General features: G+C 37.3%; 1 protein-coding gene across 2 annotated transcripts in view; it reads right to left on the bottom strand.

Moving 5' to 3' along the window:
* The window catches only part of LOC149567099 (Amino acid kinase family protein), a 250699-nt gene that overhangs the window by 132182 nt on the left and 96638 nt on the right, over nt 1-21879 (bottom strand). The window lies entirely within an intron of this gene.

Raw genomic sequence — 21879 nt, 5'->3', positions numbered from 1 at the left:
TGATGTCAAGCTCTGTCCTCATATCAATCCAAATGTCCTTGATGCGATGAACATGAGTGTAAGCTCTTTTCATTTGAGAATTCATCTCTTAGTAATCAAAGTCAAATCTGGCTTTGAACTTCTTCAAGGTGATCAATTGCAACCCTGCTTCCATGTTCTTTGTTTTAGGCACAGAATTGATTGAATAGTTGCCAATCGCCAAGGGTTCAGTTGAAGTAATACCTAAACCAAGCCTATGCATAGCATGCTAATCGCTAGCTAGCTCCATCGAATGATACGATCTGTAGCATACCTAGGAAAGGTATACGGTTCACCTTTAAAATATCCAACTCTCAAGTAGGTGAAAGTTAAAAACTGAATGAAAATACATCCATAATGGTTCAACTTCTCCCATGCTACATCAAATATCCTCTTGACGGATAAGTGTCTATCAAACAAGCATCAAAAATGCACAAAAAAGGTACCTTGAATCCTTTTGTAATGGAACTTACTACTGACCAGAGTGATCTAGTCATAGTAATCCCAAATAGGAGTCTGAAGACAAGCTCCTTTAGTCAAGAGACAAGAGAAAGATTCCATGGCAGCAGCAAAGTAGATGAGGTAAGAGTTCATGTAGAAAGGTGTTGAAGTTCCCATGTTCAGTATCTGCTGGCAAAATGCAGTACTAATCAACTCTCCCCAAAAGATGTATTCTCTATTTTCCATGATTTGAAAAATAAACTTATACATCCATGGCTCAAATCAGTAGAATCTTTGAGACCGCAAATTCTGCTAAAAAGGATGATGAGGTCTTTGTACTCTTGTGTGAAATTAGACCGATGAATGGTCTTTGGCCATCATGAGAAGTTGTTTCTTTTATTGTCTAACCAGTATTGGTTGACCTAATTTTGATAATCACCCTTCTTCTCATTCCAGCATGACAAAGATGATTCCTTGGTTAGATCTGCACATTTTGCCTTATGTGGTACCTTGAAGATTTGTTCAATGACCTCAGGATCAAGGCTAATGACAGCTTTGCCATCAACATCTTTGATAGTCTTTGATTTTGGACTAAAATGCCTTGCACATCCAAAAACAAAATCAGGTTCTATGGTTGCCATAGGAAATGTAAACACCAAGTCAATGTTACTTCTCTGAATGTGCTTCATTTCGTGACCAACTGGAGTTTCAACTCTCTGCCAGAAATCAATCACACTAGATGACCAATCTTTGTGTCCATGATATTATCAAGAATAGATGCAACTAATGATGGAGCTACATGACCCAATTCCTTATCATATTGATATTTCATCATGCCCTTGGACTTTGATGGTGAGGACATTTCTTGCACTTGCGCTGCAACACAAAAATCCCAAACATAAACACATCATCAGAGGGAATCTCCATACAACTGGATTCTGGATCAGCAGAAAAGATTCGGAAATGGATTGGAGACTTTGCAAATCCAACAAAGTGATCTCAAAGAGAAATCATATGCATATGCAGTCTGTCATGTCCCCTTTCTAGAGTGGACATCAGAGATGATAGAGTTAGCCTATTATTAGAATCTCGTAAGCCGGCAGTGGTGTTTAGGGATTCAATCTGGGTACACAGTGTTTAGATCTGCAGTTTCAGACAATAGGAGAGCAATTGAGAGTAGCTCCTTAATTGTAGGAGTTTCCTACATTTTAGGAGCTGGAGATAGGTTACATTCTTGAATCTCTACGAGATCATTCTATGGTTTCAGTTTCAGGAGATTCAGAGACATTCCTATTTTTTAAGAGTATCCCTAATTTTGAGAGATGAGATTGTCAGTTATTTTAAATTATCCAGCATCAATCACAGGAGGTGACGAGTTCAGTTTCAACTTGTAGAGGTGTTTTGGCTATCAGTTTACTATTTGGGAAATATTTTAATATATTTAAATATTCTCCTAAGTTAGCATTTTAATAATTTAAATATGGCTAAGTTATAGCCATTTTGGAGTAATAAGGGTTTTTTTGGCCTCATCTAGGTGAATATCCCTCGGTGTAATAGCTCGTTGGAAAGGTCTTGAACTTTTTAAAATATTTCTCTTTTTACTCAGAGCAATTCGATGAATGGATTTCTTTCTATCAGGAAAAAGATCATTTTCTGGATACTTGACCACTTTAAAAATAAGAAATATATTATTTTATAACCCAACGCCACATCGAGATACTTTTAGGGTTTGAGCTAAGTTTGGTGGGTTATAAGGAGGTAAAGACAAAGTTCAAGGGCATTATTGACATATTACATCTTGGATTTGTCTTTTGGGCTTAGATTGATCTTTCAACATTTGGGACACCAACCCCACTTGCTTTGCCTATTTGGGACATAGCCCCCAAAACAGTGGTTTGGATTCTTGCAGTCAGAAGCATCTTGGAGATTGTGCATTGTTTCTTCTAGAGAACGCAGTACTGAGTCAGAGTTTTAGCTGGAGTTTGGGCATTTTACCCACGTGTGGGCACTTTGCAATTGTACGGTCATGCCTAGCAGCCATATTCTTTCCCACATGCAACATTTGAGAGCTGGATTCTAGCCATAACTTCCTTCTGGGCTCATATTTCACCTTCATGCCTTTAGGTTGGCTTTATTCTTGGTTGTAATCATCTGGATATTATTGTAAATCTTCATCCGGTTACATATTACGTGTATATTCAAAAAAATCTACTTGGAACAACTTTGCTTTAGATGTATTTGGAATACATTTTCAGAACTGGTTCATGTTATTGTACTTCTGTTATTACTTATTGAAAAATCATCAAAAATATAAAACAATCAAACTCTTTTGCAACTTTTGTCTAGTTCTGCAAGAAAATTTTAATAAACAGGGAAAAAAAATTTAAAAATATAAAATTATAGCAGATCAGCAAAAGAGATCCATTAGGGATCTTTTAGTGGTATCAGAGCCTAAAACCTGCCAGCCTGTTGAAAAAGAAATTAGTTCAGTTACAGGCCAATACCATGGCTAGAAATAAAAATGGGTGCTCTGAGGTTTCATCTTTGTTAACAAGCACAAGTAAGATGCCTCTTGCCAAGACATTCAATGTTGCAATTATGAGCAACTACCATCAATATTGTTCTCTTTCTAAGGAGATACGCAACCTCCTTTCCTTTACAGTATTTATGGGTGTACCTGAAGTAAATGATAACTGGGTATCTACAAGCTCCTTTCAGCAGCAAAAAGAGAAAGAAATATTAAATGATAATAAAAAAGCCATTGGTCACAAATTGGAAGAGATTACAATCAGGGGACAAACCATTAGAGATGTTGGAAATGCGACACCATGGTGTAAGGCCTATTCTGAAATTAGTAACAGCAGTTCAAATCATAAGGTAACATTTATTTCAAATGGAGGTAATGATATTGATGATGGTATTCAACTCAAGAATGAGATGACAAGTTTAGTATGCAAGCAGTCTGATTTTGAATCTCATAGAAGCCAAGATGAAGACTTCTTTGAGCCACTTCTATAATCTAACCATGTGAACAATCAAGATGGGGTGTTATTTGATTACTGAATGGAAGCATGGAGGAGGCTCCCACAACTCTGATTTGAGGCAGCGATAGATTACAACCTCCTCCTTGTAATATGGTAACTCTTTCACTTGGGAATAGTCATGAAGGCCCGTATGCAAGTGGTGGCCATGAGGCTTTCTATGATAATACACTTAAAGGGGTCAAAAATATAATTAGAACACATCATAATAATTCTGAAGTTCATAACAATAGTGACAACTTTGTTACCTCAAGATGTGGCATCCTTTGGTCAAGAAGAGAACAATGATTTGTATGCTATATTTGAGCGTACACATGGTGGAAGCATGGGATGTGATGATGGGAATGGTACAAGTCATCATAAGCTTGATTTTGTGTACTTTGGGGTAGATGATATAAAACATTGTCAAAGGTTGAATAAATATTGCTTAGATAGAGCTATGCAAGCAAAGATACTTGCTGCCCAAGCAAGAGAACGTCTCCAAAGAGTCAAAGAATGCCATAATCAGATAGATGATGCAAAGAAACAAAGGGAATCATCCATTAGATCTTTATTTCTTCCAACAGAAGAAGAGGCCAGTGTTGATTTGGATGGAACAAGAAGTAATACAAAGGGTCAGGATTATTTTGGTGAGTTTGCACAAGAGAGTAATCTGGACATAGGTATTTCGGAGGCATTGGGTGATGAGACTTCATGTCATGATGAGTCTGATTTCTTAGACCATACCCTAGAAATCAGAGTAGTGTGTACTCATAGTGATATTGAATCCCAAGATCGTGATTCGATTGTATGTGTAAACACATGGGGAGCTAATGAGAGTGAGCATAGTGTGGTGACAGCAGTTTCATCATTGACAGAGGAGGTGGTCTCAGAGGTACAAAGTTGCAGTACTATAAATGAAGATACATGCATTAGTGAATACTCCTTACAGCGATGTACATGACTCTGACACGGTATTCTACCATAGCACAAATTCAGAGGTAGTACACATGCCTGAGAACTATCAATTTCAGACTCCTCGTCGCTTGATTAGACAACTCAGGGTTGATGATAGGAGGGTCGACATAGTGGTTAAGCACTTTGATGTCACTAGACAGATATTATCTACACTCAGTTGGAGTGCTCTTATGACTGATGAGCAGGATAGTGGAGGATTTTCCATGGCAGATTTCCATGCTCTACATAAGGCTATGGGGATATTGGAGCAGGACTTATACTATCTGTGTTGCGATAGTGCACTCCCATCTTCAGAGGATAGAGTTATTGACTGTAGGCACCTAACTCAGCAGTTTGGGAATATTGGTTGGTGGGACCAACAAACAATCTAGCATTATGTCAAGCAATTTCTGACATGGGCTACCACATCTCTATCACAGAGACTTCATCCAGGATCATGGTTACCGGATGATGTGGGTATTAGCAGACATGATGCTTTGGATGATCTTTACTTTCATGGTGGTACCATAGTGGTTGTGGAGAGATATGGCATGAGAGAGGTTTCCAGTTATCCCTGTTTATACTTGATGGATGGGTGTTGGTTTAGATGGTGTTGGAATCCGAGTGTTGTTTTGTTTGATGCCTTATCTCACAGGGATTCAAGTATGTTACCACCTTGGTTGTGGGAACACTCTCATCCAATCTGGGATCCTGGTATTATCCTATGTAGTGCATTTGATTGGGTGATCCTTGATGTGTTGCTTCATATCACACACCCAAGAGTGTATATCAAAGTGGCGCAACAGGAGTTTGTTCATTGCTTGTGGACAAGCAATCTCCAAGAAGGGAGGATTGTCATGTCCTGTTTCTAGAGTGGACATCAAAGACGATAGAGTTGGCCTATCATTAGAGTCTCGTAGGCTAGCAATGGTGTTTAGGGACTCAGTCAGGGTACACAGTATTTGGATCTGGAGTTTCAGAAAAGAGGAGAGCAGTTGAGAGGAGCTCCTTAATTGTAGGAGTTTCCTACATTTTAGGTGGAGATGGGTTACATTCTTGAGTCTCTATGAGATCATTCTATGGTTTCAATTTTGGCAAATTCAGAGACATTCTTATTTTTTAGGAGTATCCTTAATTTTGAGGGATGAGACTGTCAGTTATTTCAGATTATCCAACATCAGTCACAGGAGGTGACGAGTTCAGTTTCACCTTGTATAGGTGTTTTGGCTATCAGTTCACTATTTGGAAAATATTTTAATATATTTAAATATTCTCCTAAGTTAGCATTTTAATAATTTAAATAAGGCTAGGTTATAGCCATTTTGGAGTAATAAGGGGTTTTTTGGCCTCATCTAGGTGAATATCCCTTGGTGTAATAGCTCGTTGGAAAGGTCTTAAACTTCTCTAAATATTTCTCCTTTGACTAAGAGCAATTCGGTGAATGGATTTCTTTCTATTGGGAAAAAGGTCATTTTCTGTATACTTGACCACTTTAAAAATAAGAAATATATTATTTTATAACCCAACACCACATGGAGACACTTTTAAGGTTCGAACTAAGTTTGGTGGGTTATAAGGAGGTAAAGACAAAGTTCGAGGGCATTATTGACATATTACATCTTGGATTTGTGTTTTGGGCTTAGATTGAGCCTTCAGCATTTGGGACGCCAACCCCACTTGCTTTGCGTATTTGGGACGTAGCCCCCAAGACAGTGGTTTGGATTCTTGCAGTTAGAAGCATCTTGGAGATTGTGCATGTTTCTTCTAGGGAACGTAGTACTGAGTCAGAGTTTTAGCTAAGTTTGGGCATTTTACCCACGTGTGGGCACTTTGTAGCTGTACGGTCGCACCTAGCAACCATATTCTTTCCCACGTGCAACATTTGAGAGTTGGATTCTAGTTGTAGCTTCCTTCTGGGCTCATAATTCACCTTCACACCTTCAAGTTGGCTTTTTTCTTGGTTGTAATCATCTAGATATTATTGTAAATCTTCATCCAATTACATATTAGGCGTATATTCAAAAAAATATGCTTCAAATAACTTTGCTTTAAATGTATTTGGAATACATTTTTAGAAATGGTTCATGTTATTGTACTTCTGTTATCATTTATTGAAAAATCATCAAAAATATAAAACAATCAAACTCTTCTGCAACTTTTGTCTAGTTCTATAGGAAAAATTTAATAAACAGAGAAAACAAATTTAAAAATATAAAATTACAGTAGATCAGCAAAAGAGATCCATTAGGGATCTTTCACAATGAATGAAGATGAAAAGTGAACAGAGTGCGGAATGAAATGTTATGAAGGTGGAAATGTGCGAAGGTGGAGTGCATGAGAATGCATGCAAATGGAGAGTGTTGATTTTCAAATGTGACTTAGAGTGTTCAAGAGATTATTGCATGAAAAGTGAATACATGTAAGTGCAACACGTAATGAGGAATGGAAAGTGAGATGGAATGCGAATGCGGATGAAAGACGCACTTTACATGTACGTGCGTGTGGAGGATGAGATGCAAAGCATGAAAAAGTACAGAAACATGTATTTGTTCATGAAGGCGCAAATGCATACAGAGACATGGAAATGAAAAATGAAGGTGGCATAATGAGCTTTATAGTCATCCTTGGTGAAAAGGAGAAGTCAAAGTACATGAAGGATGAAAATGACATCTTTTTGACTTTCCAAAAAGTGACTTTTAGTCAAAATCAGACCTTTTGGATGCTATTACACAAAGTTTTTCGTGTAATCGTGCCTTGCGAATGGATGCAAAAAGTGAGATGAGTGAAAATGGAAGTGGAAAATAAGATTACATGCATGTGCGGATGGTGAATGAGATGAATAACATATAATCACATTTGTTGGATGAAATGTGAGATGTCATGACATGGAAATGGAATGTGGAACGTAATTATACTTTCGCATGAAGTGAAGCAAGAACAAGTTCTTGGGAAGGAACTTGCAATTTCTCCAAAGTGGAGAAAACCGGCAAGCAAGCACAAAGCGCAAAACACAAAAGAAAAATGTAGCTTTGGAAAGTGACTCAAACATGCCAAGATGTAAAGCACTTTAAAACACAATTCGAAATTGGAACTTGGAAAAGAACCAAAAACATGAAAATGAACAAATTCTTCATTTTTAAAGGAAAAAAACACTTTCCATGGCATATATTTCTACAAGTGGCAATCATCAAGCAATTATGTGCATAAAATCAACAAAATAAGCACAAATTAAAGAGCAAGAAAGAAGAAGTCCAGTTACATGAAGATTAAGTGCCAAAAATGAAGGAAAAAGATGCTCCAATGTTGAAAATGTCTCCAAAAATGCTGAGACTTTTTCTAAATTTGCAAATTCAAATGGGAAAGGGCAGCAAACAAGGAAATCTTGTTAAAAGATGCCAAAACGTGCCCTATTCATGCTCCAAGATCCAATGTTTTTGGATGTTCATGCTTGGGACATTTTTGGTGAAAAACATTTTTCACCAAGATGAAAGATCAAATCAATTTGGAGTTTAAACACCAAAATATTAATCAATATGCAATGTGATCACCAAATAAGACCAAATCGATGCATCCTCATGCAAAAAACGCTGATAAAAAATGGAGGTATTTGCAGTTTTCTTCAAAAATGTGACTTAGGATTGAGCTCCCAAAAACAATTTTCAACATGTTAAATCCATTCTTGATGCAAGGAAACTCATTGCCAAGTAAAAACGCCTTCAATGGAGAAGATTTCATGCAAATCCACCAAGTGAATCTCTCACAATGAGTAAAATCGGGTTCTTGGAGAGCAAATGCATGCATTCTTTCAAAATTGGACTTTTTGGAGGGCGCAACACATTTTAAAACATGCTTTTGATCAAAATCGGACCTTTTTGGATGCATAGCATGTTTTAAAATATGCAACAAGTTAGAATTGGACTTTTTTGGGTGACTAGCATATTATAAGTTGTATCTCACACTTTTGATGCAATGACACAAAAACTTACATTTTTGATGTAATGACATCAAAAAGGTCCATTTTCGATAGCTTTTTGATGTAATGATATCAAAAAGGTCCATGTTTGATAGTAATGATATCAAAAAGGTCCATGTTTGATAGCTTTTCAATGTAATGACATCAAAAAGGTCCACTCATGTTTTCAAATTCAACTTTATATGCAATGACATGTAGAATGTCCACTTTTGATAGATTTTACATGTAATTGCATATAAAAGGTCAACTTTTGATGACTTAAAGTAATTTAATCAACTTTATTTCATAACAATGTTACTAAATGGGACATAAACAATATTAATATATTATATTTAAAAATATAACACAAATATCATTTAAAAAGTAACATTTAAATGAGCATTTGATTTTTAAATAAAAATTAAACTGAAACTATATAGTTATAATCTCTTTAAGTGAAAAATCAAAAAGTAACTCAAGTTAAAATTATAACATAAAGTGCACTATAGTCACTTTAAGTGAAAAATTTAAAGATAAAGTAACTTAAAAATAAAAAGTTAATTTAAGTTATATTTTTCAAAAAGTGAAAGTCAAATTAAGTAACTTAAAAACAAAAAGTGAATTTAAGTTATATTTTTTCAAAAAGTGAAAGTCAGATTAAAAATATAACATGATATTTTTAATTCGTGTTGTTGCATCAAAAAGGTCCACTTTTGGAGCACTGAAATGACCATAACTCTTGACTAACAACTCTAATTGAGCTCTAGGTTAGACCAAATCGAAGGGAAAACCAAAAGCCATGACATGAGCAAAACCAAATGACTAAAAAACAACAAATGCAAACTCAAAAGCAAAAAAAATGACGATGAAGGCCTCAAAAATCAAACAAAGGCTCGGCAGAAAACAAAACAAAAAAAGACTTGATGAAAGCCTTCAGTAAAACAATTTGATATACAAATTGAAATTGATCGATTGATCAAATATTAAACAATTGAATATCAAATTCAGCTTAGAGAAACATGAAACTAGCTTGAAAAAGTTTCGTGCTGTTACCAACATTTTGTAGTGACAAAATGCAGGACAACAGAAATAAAGAAAGTAATCTGCAAGGCATAGGGGAATCCATTCATAGCTATGCTTAGCCTTCTCATTCAACAAGCTGTCCATTCTAGAAGTGGTGTGATAGGAGTTGACTGGAATAAACTCAGTCCGCCAAACTTTAAGCAAAGAGTCATGGGAGTTTCATTAGTCACCCAAATCGGTCGTCACACTTCCCAAACTATGAGCCAGCTTCATTATTCACTGCTGGTTGATAATTTTAGAAGGTCCATTTTCAATTTCTTGGCATTTTCTAGGCGCCAATAATGGGATAGTTCTGGTCAAGGGATACCTTCTTGATTGGAAAAATATACATTTAAGCCACGCCATAACAGAGGATGGCTGAGCGCATACTATCTCATATTCAAATGGCTGTTGGTGATGAATGTCTTATACTAATGGATGACCCCTTAGTTGGGTGTATGAACATCTGGACTCTCACAGACCAAGCATCTGTCTTTGGGCTGCTGTGAAGGAGAAAGAAAGATTACCCTGAACATGGTCTTTCCCTAGGCACTGTGGTTAATATTTGCAAGGATTTGCAGATCAGAAATTTACTATAATATTTTTTCACAATCTACCATTGGTTGCAATCATGTATTGTTTGTTATTGTATCTCATTCTGAATATTCATTAGGTTGTATCAAACTCACTCTGAAGTTGTATCAGTTTAACATTAAGGAGTTTATTCTGCATATTGATATGATTCAATGACATTGTAGAAACAAACTCAAAACATCTAGTTTAATTCTTTTACGTTATTGCAAGCAAACTGTTTGTCGAAGTATTTGTCCTCTTAAACTGGGAAAAAAGAGCACAAACTTATTACATCTGCAGGCTTGCCAATTGTGTGATAAAATTGTTATTGGTGAAGTACAAAAAAATGATTAGCAAACCAAGGGTGTTTTTACAAGAGTCCACTATTTTCTTTCCAAAATGGGTATTGAGAATTTGTAAAGAAATATATAAAATTATAAATTTAGTATTTAGAAAAGAGATTCATGGTAGTCATGGCTTACATACACAAAAGTGGAATGATGCATAGCTGGATTCACTAAGATTAAGCACAAAGAAAGATTCACATAATTGGAAGACAGTCATATTAAGGAACCAGATTTAGGGGAGCTTCAGATAGTAGTGGAAGATTGGAAAAACAATTGAAATGCATATTTTAAAAATGAAACATTCAATCAGAATGGGATAGATGGATACAACACATATTATGGAGCCAAACAAAGGGAAGATTCAGTTATTAATGGACGATTGAGATAAAATTTGAACTACATATTTAAAAGGAAACATTGGAATCTAAGTTAATCAAAATGGATACACACATATTACAGACCAAAACTTAGAGAAGATTCAGATAGTGATAGAAGTTTGAATATGAATTAATTAAATATATATAAAAAAGAAACATTCAAACCTAAGTTACTATATCATAATGGAGTAGATGGATGCAACAAACATACATCTATTATGGAAACAGACTTGCAGAAAAAATCAGATGGTAATGGAAGCTTGGAACAATATTTGAAAAACATAATTAAACAAGAAAAATTGGAGCCTAAGTTATTAAATCAGACTGAATTACATTGATACACACATATTACGGAACTAGACTCAGGCAAGGATTCCATGGAGGGGCTTGGGCTCTATTTTTGAGGAGCAAGAGATCCCATGAATTTTTGGGGGGGAGGGGGGCTGAAGTTTTATTTGCAATCTTTTGTCTTAAAACAGGAGCTCTTACTTTTTAGGCCTTTTATTTTGAGTGGATGAAAATGGAGTGGGGTTAGGAATAACCCTACCAGTTTAGGGACAAATTCTGCCAAATGTCAACAACCTGCTCAACATTTTCCAACCAAAACTAAATAATCCCGCCTTAAAAAAATTGGGAAGAATGAAACTTTTATTTATTTAATATTTTATACAGTGCGTGAGACTGCAGGCTGCAGAACAAAAGATTGAAAGAGGAAGCCAGCATAGAAAGCCTAGCCACAAAGACAAGTCTTGTCTTTTTCAAATAATATTTTAAAAAATTTGTCCATTGATCTACTGTGTAATAACAGAAAAATGCAAGACTCTGAAGTATCATATAATTTTCAAATATTATAAACAATTTTTTTATTTTTTAAATTAAATATATTTAAACGAATTACAGGTATTATGATATGGATCAAACACATTTTTTAATTCAAAGTATCATGATTCTAAAAAGATCATATATATGTAAAACCAAAAATTTAATTATGATTTTAATAAAATAATTTCACCATAAATTTAAAATGTTAAGCTGATTTTGCTCTAAAATTCATGGGATCACCAGCTTCCGTAAACTTAGGAGCTAACATTTTTAAAACTGATACATGCAATTCATGAGACCACTTACCTTCAAATATTCCTAAAAAAAAGTCAGCAGCACTCCCTCTATTTTTGAGGAAGCTCCTCTCCATGGAACCCAAGCCCTAGAGAAGATTCAGATAGTAATAGAATTTTGGAAGAAAATTTATATTACATAATAAATAAAAAAGACATTGGAACTTAAGCTACTAAATCAGAATGGAATAGATGGATATCACGCACAAGCACACTAAATTTGCAAGCCTAAAATACAGCATATTAATATTAAGCTACTATTATATTAAATTTGGTTTTCTAGCCATACTAAATATTCCAAAGACATGCAGAATTTGCAAGTCTACAAAACAAAATTTCGAATACATATTTAGAAAAGAAACATTAGAAAGTAAGTCATGAAATCAGAATGATGTATGTAGACAACACACAATTTGCAAGCCTAAAAACTATTGTATATTAAGATACAACTACTATTATATTAAATTTGGTTTTATAGATACTAAATATTCCAAAAAACATAATATTACTATGGTCTATTTTTTGAACTATATTTGAAAAAATTTATTTATTTTTTATCCGTAAACGGCTGAAGGCTGGACTAATTATTGTTATTTGTTATAATTAATTATTTTTATGTGTTAAGCGAATTCGAGCCCAAGACCTCCCACATGAGAGGCTCACAAGTTACCGTTGTGTTGTAGGCTCTTGCCTCTATGTTGGAAAAAGTTATTAAATAGTATAGATGTGTTAATAAAGTAAATATACTACTAATTACATTAAATACTACAGATGTTAAAAATCTAAATACTATCAATAGTTTTTAAATTATTAAATAAAAAATAAAACAGAATCATAGACATTAAAAAGTTTAATCACCATTGTTACTTTATTTTTTAAAGTTTCCAATCTTAAAAGACATACTTTTATCATCATCGATGGTATAGGAAAAGGTCCTCATAAAAGAACAAATGTAAATTACTATTAGTTAACTAATAGTTATTATAAAGTATCATACTAATAAAATTAACCCTAAGTGTACCTTATTAAGAAATTTATCACAAATGTAAATTATTATTAGGTTATTAATAGTTATTATAAAACATTACGCTAGTAGGAATTAACCAAATGAATAGTTATTATGAAGAATTGAGCTAAATGGTATTAAACATAAGTGTACCTTATTAGTAAATTTATCACCTGTGGACTCTCATGGAAATGCCAAACAGTAAATATTTTGTTTTATATTTCATATTATCTTCCACCAATGGAAGATCAATAACATCCTGTTTCTCCAGCTTTATCATATCATTGAACACAATTACTTTTTCATATTCATGAGCATGAGAAGGCAGTTATAATCAGCTATTTTATATGTTCATGTGAAAGAGATCAGCAGTTATATCCAGGTAACTGAATTACCTTAACTAACAATTGAAAAAGAGTACTTAACCAACAAACGCAATACATATAGCTACTACCATAACTAAACATTGCTTAATGGAAAGAGAGATCATATTCTACTATTAAAGATACATTACTTTTCATAATCACATGAAGTCAGTTTTACATGTACTTTAAATATTCAAATGGAAGAGAATCAAAGCCTATAACAGAATAATTAAAAAGGAAATAACAAAATAAAACAGTATTAACCATCTAAAATATCTTCAACTTGAAATTGCAAACTCATAGAAGTAAAATACTCATTACTAGAAGATGTTTAAATGCAGATTGTAATTTTTTTTTTAACAAGCCTTGGCATCTGGAAGAGAGGAGAAGCATTGCCAAGGGCTTAACCTCTTAGCTACGGACCCTTAAATATCCCGAGACAATCTCTATTGAGAAAGGCCTCTCTACCATAGGATTAGGCTTGAGACACTACTATCCAACCACTGAGCATCATGGTGTTAGAGTGTTTAACCACCGCTCGACTTGACAACAAGACCTATACAATGAACTACAACGAGCTGACACAATTTAGAACATCTTTTATTACTTTCTTATTGTTACTGATTGTTCTTTGTCTTATAATGCAAGGATATTCCATAGTTCAATGGTTATCAATTCACACCCTTCATCTCGACCATGCTGGTCTTCCTTGATGAATTTCTAGGGTGATTGTATAAGCATTATATAATCACAGCCATTTCATTTTGCCCGACCTGGGCCTATGTCATTACAAAAGATTTATAATTCTTGCAATTTATTCTTGACTTCATAATGGTGTTGTCTCTTATCTCAGAGAGTATATAGCAGATACCTCTATATAAGCTTGCACTTTAGGATATTACTTCAATTAATTATAATTTTGAAAAGAACATGTATTATATGCTGAGTGCCACAGTTTCACTCAATCTAGAGCATATTTACAATTCTTATACAAATGAGGAAAAAAAACATTAGATCATTTCAGATCAAGGCTCTATCAATGTTAACATTGCCTTCTAATTCTAAGCTAAAAACCACAAGCCTCATTATATCAAATTTAAAGGGCATGATTTAGCAAAAATATTTTCATGACTTGACAATAATGTTGCCTCTTGAAATGCTAGGTTGGTCTTCAAGCAATGTTGGTAACACAAAACCAAGGTTGTTAATTGTAGTGCAAAAAGTATTGCAATTAATTTTCTAATGCCTAGTGCAGGAAGTCCAACACCGTATAGCAAATATGAATAAGTGATGCTTGATTAAGATGGAAGAACTATCCACGGAAATATGGTAATAGCAGCTAGTATGCGACTACAAGAATATGTATAGGATTCGCAAAGAATATGTGAAGCAATGTGAAAAGAAACAATGTAGGTCGTTTGAGATGGTAATCACTCTGTTGATGATGTATGTTACTCAATATGAACCATCACACAAATAGATCTTTTCCTTCTCAATTGCATGCCCAATTACGAGCAAGAAGTATGAAGGTGGCAAGAAGTTATGAACAAAATCCATTGGCACATGGGGCAATATTATTAAAATGGCCACCGAACATTATAAGGCCCAATGAAATAATATAGAAATATGGCCATTCAAGATAAAATAATGAAACTATTGCCAATTAGGAGTAATAATAATAATTTCTTTATCAGACATTGACATAAGGATGAAAATTATAATTTTACTCTTTATATTTTATTATAATGATAATCTTACTATATTCACATGTATAACAATTGTTCTTAGTTTGTCTCATGCTTAAGTGAATACTTTTATTATTTAGATGATACACACATACTGACTTGGTTAGCTAATGGTTGTCCTAAGTATACTATTATTTGCCAAGCCGTTTACCCTTAGCCATGGTAGTTTAGGACTCATATCTATTTGCCCAATGATAGGTGGTGCCCGTGTGCCCAATTCCTTCTCTGGAAATGCTTCCCCCCTTCGTCGCATTCCTACAAGTGAAAATTTACCGTGATAACAATATATTGCTCATCATTTTATGAAGTTGAAATTATCATAGCATATGATCATATTAGCCATCCATTTCCAATACATATATTGTCATCACAATTAACCAATATTCCATTTTGCCATGAAATCGTAACGAATAACTAACATTTCATTTTCACATGAAACCATAATGAATAACTAATTTAACCAATCACTCCACTTCGCATGAAGCATCAACGCAATAAGGAACATTTAAAATTGAACCAAAAAAAGGTATGTAACATAACCTACCCCTAGTGTTTCATCGTCTTCAATGAACTTTTCAATTTTTAAATACTATAAGAATACTTAAAATATAAGGTATATATATGGCATCATGATTTCATCTCATTCCAATTTGAATCAAAATCTATGCCATGATCAAATCAAGGTCTATCATTCCCTTATCTCAATGCTTTCAAAAAAATGCTTCTAAAGTCAAAAGCAAAACACACACATACCTGTGCTCACTTCAGCATCACTTTGAATTGATCATGTTTTAGGATATTCTATTTCATATTTCAGTCACACTTATGTGGACACTTGCAATATTTTTAGTTCAATTCTATTACTATTAGTTTGTGTAAGAGAAAAAAATTAATTCAATGTTTAATATTCAAGAGCAAAGATAATGAGTAATAATGGTGATATTAATATTTATATTTATTTGGCTAAAATAAATATCTATAGTTTTGAGCTTACATTATATAATTTTATATTATAACTTGTGAAGGGTCAAGTTATCATAGATGGGGTCATGTGAATGATTTATTTAAAAAGAATTATTTGAGCACCAACTATAGAGTTTTAAGTGAAAGAATTAAAAGTGGTAATATATCTTTTATCCCACATTGGCCATGAGAGTGTTTGACATCTCACAAGAATAGAATAGGACTTAAGTGCTCATTCTCATTATTATGATGTTAATTGCTGAATCAGTATTTTGTTCTTTGGAGCATGGGACTTTGTGAGAGAATGAGGGTTTCCACAGAGTTCTGAGCGTATTGGCATTGGAGAGTGTTGCTTCTTTGTAGCAGCAGTCAAAGGGTGTGAAGTATTCACCTGAAATTGCTTATTGCGGTGGCCTCATAGAGGGGTCAGCATTGTACTGATTGGAGAAATAAATTTCAGAATTTGTTGATAGATTGAAGGCATATTTTATGCCAGATTGAGGGCATCGGATTTTGAGTCTATTGGCTATTTGTAATGGCTTGAAATCATTTCTTTTTGGCTGGTTCTTCATCTACCCTACCTACTCTTCGGTATACAGTTCAGTTTGGTGAAAGAGGCACAAAAAAATCAATAAAAGTTATAAGAAGGAATGCCTAGGGCTACAACAAGGTTTGGCATCATCTCTCGAAGTTTTTTCTGCTGACTGGTGAAAGGTTTTATATTCTTGACTTGCTTTTTTGGTCAGCACTTGTTAAAAGGGCTTTGTTACCATCCGGATATGCCATTTGATTGTGACAAGTTTTTTCTTCTCTGAAATACAAAGAAGAAGAATTGATATCTTCTGCTTTGTTCCCTAGTATTCAGTTTACACATTTCAAAAGTTTTATTTCAGCATATGTATTGCTTTTTATGTCAAAACATCTCAAAAACCTACAAAAATTGGAAAAAATAAAAACCAAAAAAAGCACAGACAGTCCAGCAGTTAGAATCTTGAGGGGTTCTTACATATATGTGTGTGTGTATGTGTGTGTGTGTGTGTGTGTATGTATGTATGTATATCATTCTCTAATCAATAAAAAATTGTTGTCCCCACATCCCTTATGCTAGATACTCAAAAAAACACTAGCTGAAACACATAATACTACAAATTAATTACTAGAAAAAGTTAGGATTCAATTATTTCTAGTTGGTCTGAAGAGCTAATCAATATACACTTCCATAAACTCAAAGTCAAGTTGATACACAAAAACATGGCATAATCAGAAATTAGAATAGCGATAAGAATGAGTTAAACCATCAATTAATCACATTAGTGAAAGGATTTTGTTTACCGTACAGGTAAAGAAGTCAACACATACAGACAATAATAGCAGAATAGCAGAATTATATTCGCAATAGTAGATGAATGATGATTTACAATGATCCCGGACGGGATATAAATACTACTGCCGAACCTTCCCGAAGGAGTCCGTCGGCCACAATTATTCTATCCGTTACAAACTATTTACCGCCGGACCGTCGGCTACAGAAACACCGCTGGACCGTTGGCTACAGAAACATCGCCGAACCGTCGGCTACAGAATACAAAATACCGCCGGACCATCGGCTACAGAAACACCGCCGGACCGTCGGCTATAGAAACATCGTCAGACCATCGGCTACAGAATACAAAATACCGCCGGAACCATCCAGTCGGCTAACACCATCCCCCCCAAAAAGAAAAGTCGTCTCCTGACGACTGACAAAATATCTGAGACAAATTAACAAACAAAATACATTAATAGAGTGACTACAACAAGAGAAATCTGCTTCTGTCATATCACTTCCACATTCATCCCGTTACATCTGTGGCCTCTGCTAACACAATACTGTCTCCTCAAGCTGACCTTGATAGCCACCAGTGCTGTTTTCTCTGTTTTCAATTCCTCGGTACCCTAAGCCAAGTGTCGTTGCACTGCCTCCAGCTGGATGATCAGCTCCTCCCGAGCTCTCTACGCATCCACCAAGACAGCCTCACAACCAACACCTGCTCCTACTACCTCTAGTACACAAAAAGTCCATGCCTGCAGCAACTTCAACTCTTCTCAACTGGTTAGACTCCCACGACTGATATCCGCCACGACTGGGGGTCCAGGGGGCAACGCCCCGGCGAGGTCAAGGGGCAGCGCCCCTCGCCGCCAAGGCCAAATTAACACTTCGCAACCCACACAGAAATGCACGGATCACACCATTTCTGTCATTATCTGCCGATTCTGCACTCTTTCTGGCGACCACGAATGCATCCCCTTCCCTTTGGCATCATCTGTCACTCATTCTGAACAACTTGATTTTGTCGACGTTTTTTTTTTTTTTTTTTAAATTAGTACGGAACCTCTGACTCTGCGTCACCCGTGGCCTTCCTGTTCTCCCTGCGGCCTTTCTGTTCTCTCCGCGGCCTTTCTTTTCTCCCCGCGGCCTTTCTTTTCTACCCACGGCCCATTCTTTCGCCGGCGGCTAACTGGGTGAGGATTCTATAAAATATTACGCCCGCGGGAGCTTTTTTTCTTTCTCCGTCGAAGCAATATTATCCCCGCGGGGGCTCTTACTTTTCCTGCCGGAACCTTCGTTCTCTGTCAAAGCAATCATTATGCCCCGAGGCTTCACACTCCATGGGGGTCTCTTGCCCACGGACCCACAGAACTTTCAACTTCGCTGGCCGCGGACAGCTGTTGCCCGCGGGGCCTCTAACTTCGACGCCCACGGGTATGCTTGCCCGCGGGGCCTTTCTTTCGTCGGCTGCGGGGTCCTCCAACAGTTGTTGCCCGCGGGGCCTCCAGCAGCTCTTGCCTGCGAGTAGACTTGCCCGCGAGGCCTCCAGCAGCTGTTGCCCGCGGGTAGACTTGCCCGCGGGGCTTGTCTGTCCGCGGCTTCCTTTTTTTTTTTTTTTCTTTTTCCTTCCCTAAAAGAAATCAAATAACAAAGGTACCTCCATTTTGTCTCCCGACGTCGCCATTCTGCAACGACGACGGAGTCAGCTGGCCATCTTGTGACAGCGACGGAGTCTTCCCGGCCCCATATATTTTAAATTTGGATCTGTTGACTGCCAGAGGTACTTTCTGCCCGTCCAAAGTTGATAATCTGATCGCTCCATTGTCGCCGACCTTCTGAATCTGATATGGTCCAACCCATCTGCCCCTAAACTTTTCCACTTTGATTTCATTCTGACCGTCATACACCTTACGTTTGTTCTGTGCCACCCCCGTCACCCACTGTGCCTATGGTTGTCGCGCAACTGGATTATTTCTTTGCTGTCGGTGCCCTTCCACTAATCTTACGCTGCGGTGTAACCTTTTCTTTCCGCGCGGTCCATTCACCATGTACCGGACAGTGGAATTTTTCGTTTTTCTGTGTTCAGACTGTATGTTCTTCCCCTCAGCTTCAGCCATGGCAACTTTTCCTTCTTCCGCTTCCCTGCATTCCTCCGGACATTCATTTTCCTCCTTTTTCTCATCTTCGTCGACCCTTAGCATATTGCAACTCGAAAAGAGTTCGTAGTCTTCTATCTACCAGTGGTAAAGGCCATTAACTGAGTCCAGGTCGTCGTCATTCGATCCTCCGTCAAGTCTCAATACTCCTTCATCCGGTTCCATTCTCCTCTGTCCTTCGTCATCACTTTCGCCTTCACTGTCAAAATCTGACAATGCTGCCTCCTCGCCAACCATTTGCATATGCAGGTCAATTATGAATCTTTTGCCTCCGCGCTCCATTGATAGGGTATTGCATTTCCAATCATGTTGTACTTTTGCTTGCACCAACCAATCCCGTCCCAGAATAGCATCATAGCCTTTTCTTTTTAATGGAATGACCACAAAATCCAATAAAAATGGTTGCGTACCAATTGTTACCGGTTGCGCTTTCAGAATTCCCAACGGTTTGATTCCATGTTGGTCTGCCGTGAGCAACTGAAATGCAGGTGGCCACAGCGTCGGCTTTCCCAACTTCTTCCAAGTATCCTCCGGCAACACATTCACGCCGGACCCTCCATCAACAATTGTCTCTATCAAAACATTTCCCAAAATCCCCATCTCGACGACCGCTGGATGTCGTCCGGAGGTGAGTGCTAGCAGCATTGGGTCTATTGCCGTCGCTTCCCTATTGTCCCTTCCTGTGTCCTCCGTTGCTTTCGAAAACGGTGTATGATTCAAAATGGCCGTCCGTAACTGGGGCATTGTGAGGTCACTTATCTTGACCGGTATCTCCGTTTGTAGGATCTGTCGTACAATGTTTTGTTCCACAAAGTTCCTTGCCAAGGTGCCGATAATATCCTTCAACTGAGATGTCCCCGCCGACAATGCCTTTGCAATTTCTGCCTACGCTTCCCCCACTTTTCTCTTTTCCTCTGTTTGTCTCCGTGTAATTGCCAAAACCTCCTCTATATCCGTACCAACAGTGATCAAGTTTACTCCAGCCTTTGGACACTTGGAATCTTCGTGATCGCCGGGTCCGCACCATCTGCATAATAATTTCGGTGTGTTTGCCGCTGTACAATCCCGTGCAAAATGACCCCACAAATTACATGCTCGGCATTGAACGATCGGCCGTCCATTTGCATCATACTGGGTTCGACTTCAGCTTCCATTATTTTTATTGGTTGCATTGTTGTTATTTTGCCCTCTGCTATTATTCCTGTATCCTCCAGATGTAGCACCGGCGGTATTCGTGTTTCTGCTACTACCCGACGGGGAAGCCTCCTGTGTGAGAAACACCTGCGGAGGTCCTCTTGTCTTCATGTTAAAGGGGCACTCCTTTGTCGAATGGCCCATGATCTGACAAATGTCACAGAATTGGTTCTTTGGACACGATCCTTTAGTATGCCCGTCTGTCTGACACTCTATGCACCACAGCTCACTGCCTTTTGGCTCCTTCTGCATGTTTTTAAATTCCTTCATCATGCGAACCATATCCTTCTGTAGGGCACGAACCTTCTTGTTGCTGCCTTCGTCGTCGCTACTATCATCTCCGACAGGCTCGTTGTCATCAGAATCAGAGGAGCTAGTTTTCTTCTTCTTTGTCTTCTGCTCACTTTCAAAGTCCAGTGCTCTGTTATACGCGTCCAGATATGATGACGGTGGCACAATTTTCATTTTCCTCCGCAACTTCGAGCATAGGCCGTCCACAAACCACCTTTTCTGCAATCCGTCCGCTAGCTTGCTTTCCATTTTGTTTATTAAGTCTTTCAATCTCCTAGCGTAGATACGGACAGTTTCGTGCTTCCCTTGCTTGGTATTGAAAATTTTCGCTATGATTTCATTATCATCCCGTAAGAGTTTAAATTCTGCCAAAAACTCCTTTTTAATGTTATCCCATGTATCCAGCTTCTGCGGATCCATATCCGAAAACCAATCAATTGCAACACCCCGTAGGGTTGCCGGAAATTGCCTGGCCCATTTGTCGGCATCTGTGATTCCATTTGCCCGCCAGATCGTCTCACATGTCTTACAATGTCGAAGGGGGTCAACTGTACCATCGCCTTCAAATTTCGGTAATTTTTCTTTGGGTCCTGCCATAACTCTGGAGGTCTGCACTCCTACAGTGATCGGCACTCCCACACCGGCAGGCTGAACTCCCACACCGGTGGTCTGCACTCCCACACCGGAGGTGTCGACAGCTGCAACCCTTGGTGAAGACGGAGGATCCTCCGAAATTGTTTCCCGCGGAAGTCTATCCTGGACGAAGAGATCACTCCACGCTCGTGCTCCGTCGGCACCGCGAGCCGTGCGAGTTGATGCTCTTCCGTCTGAATTTTCTTCCCTCGACAAAGACAAATTCAAGAACTCCTCCCGTGCTTCTTCCACCAATTCTACCCGCTGCCGAGTCTCCTTCAACAATTCCTCCGCACTTCGGTTTCCGTCAGCAATCTTCTGGAATCTCCGTTGGCGTTCGGCTTGCTATGCCAAA

This window comes from Cupressus sempervirens, chromosome 3 (assembly GCF_028749045.1).
Source record: "Cupressus sempervirens isolate cs-2001-9-10 chromosome 3, ASM2874904v1, whole genome shotgun sequence".
NCBI classification, from domain to species: domain Eukaryota; kingdom Viridiplantae; phylum Streptophyta; class Pinopsida; order Cupressales; family Cupressaceae; genus Cupressus; species Cupressus sempervirens.
This window is presented reverse-complemented; position numbering and strand designations above follow the sequence as displayed.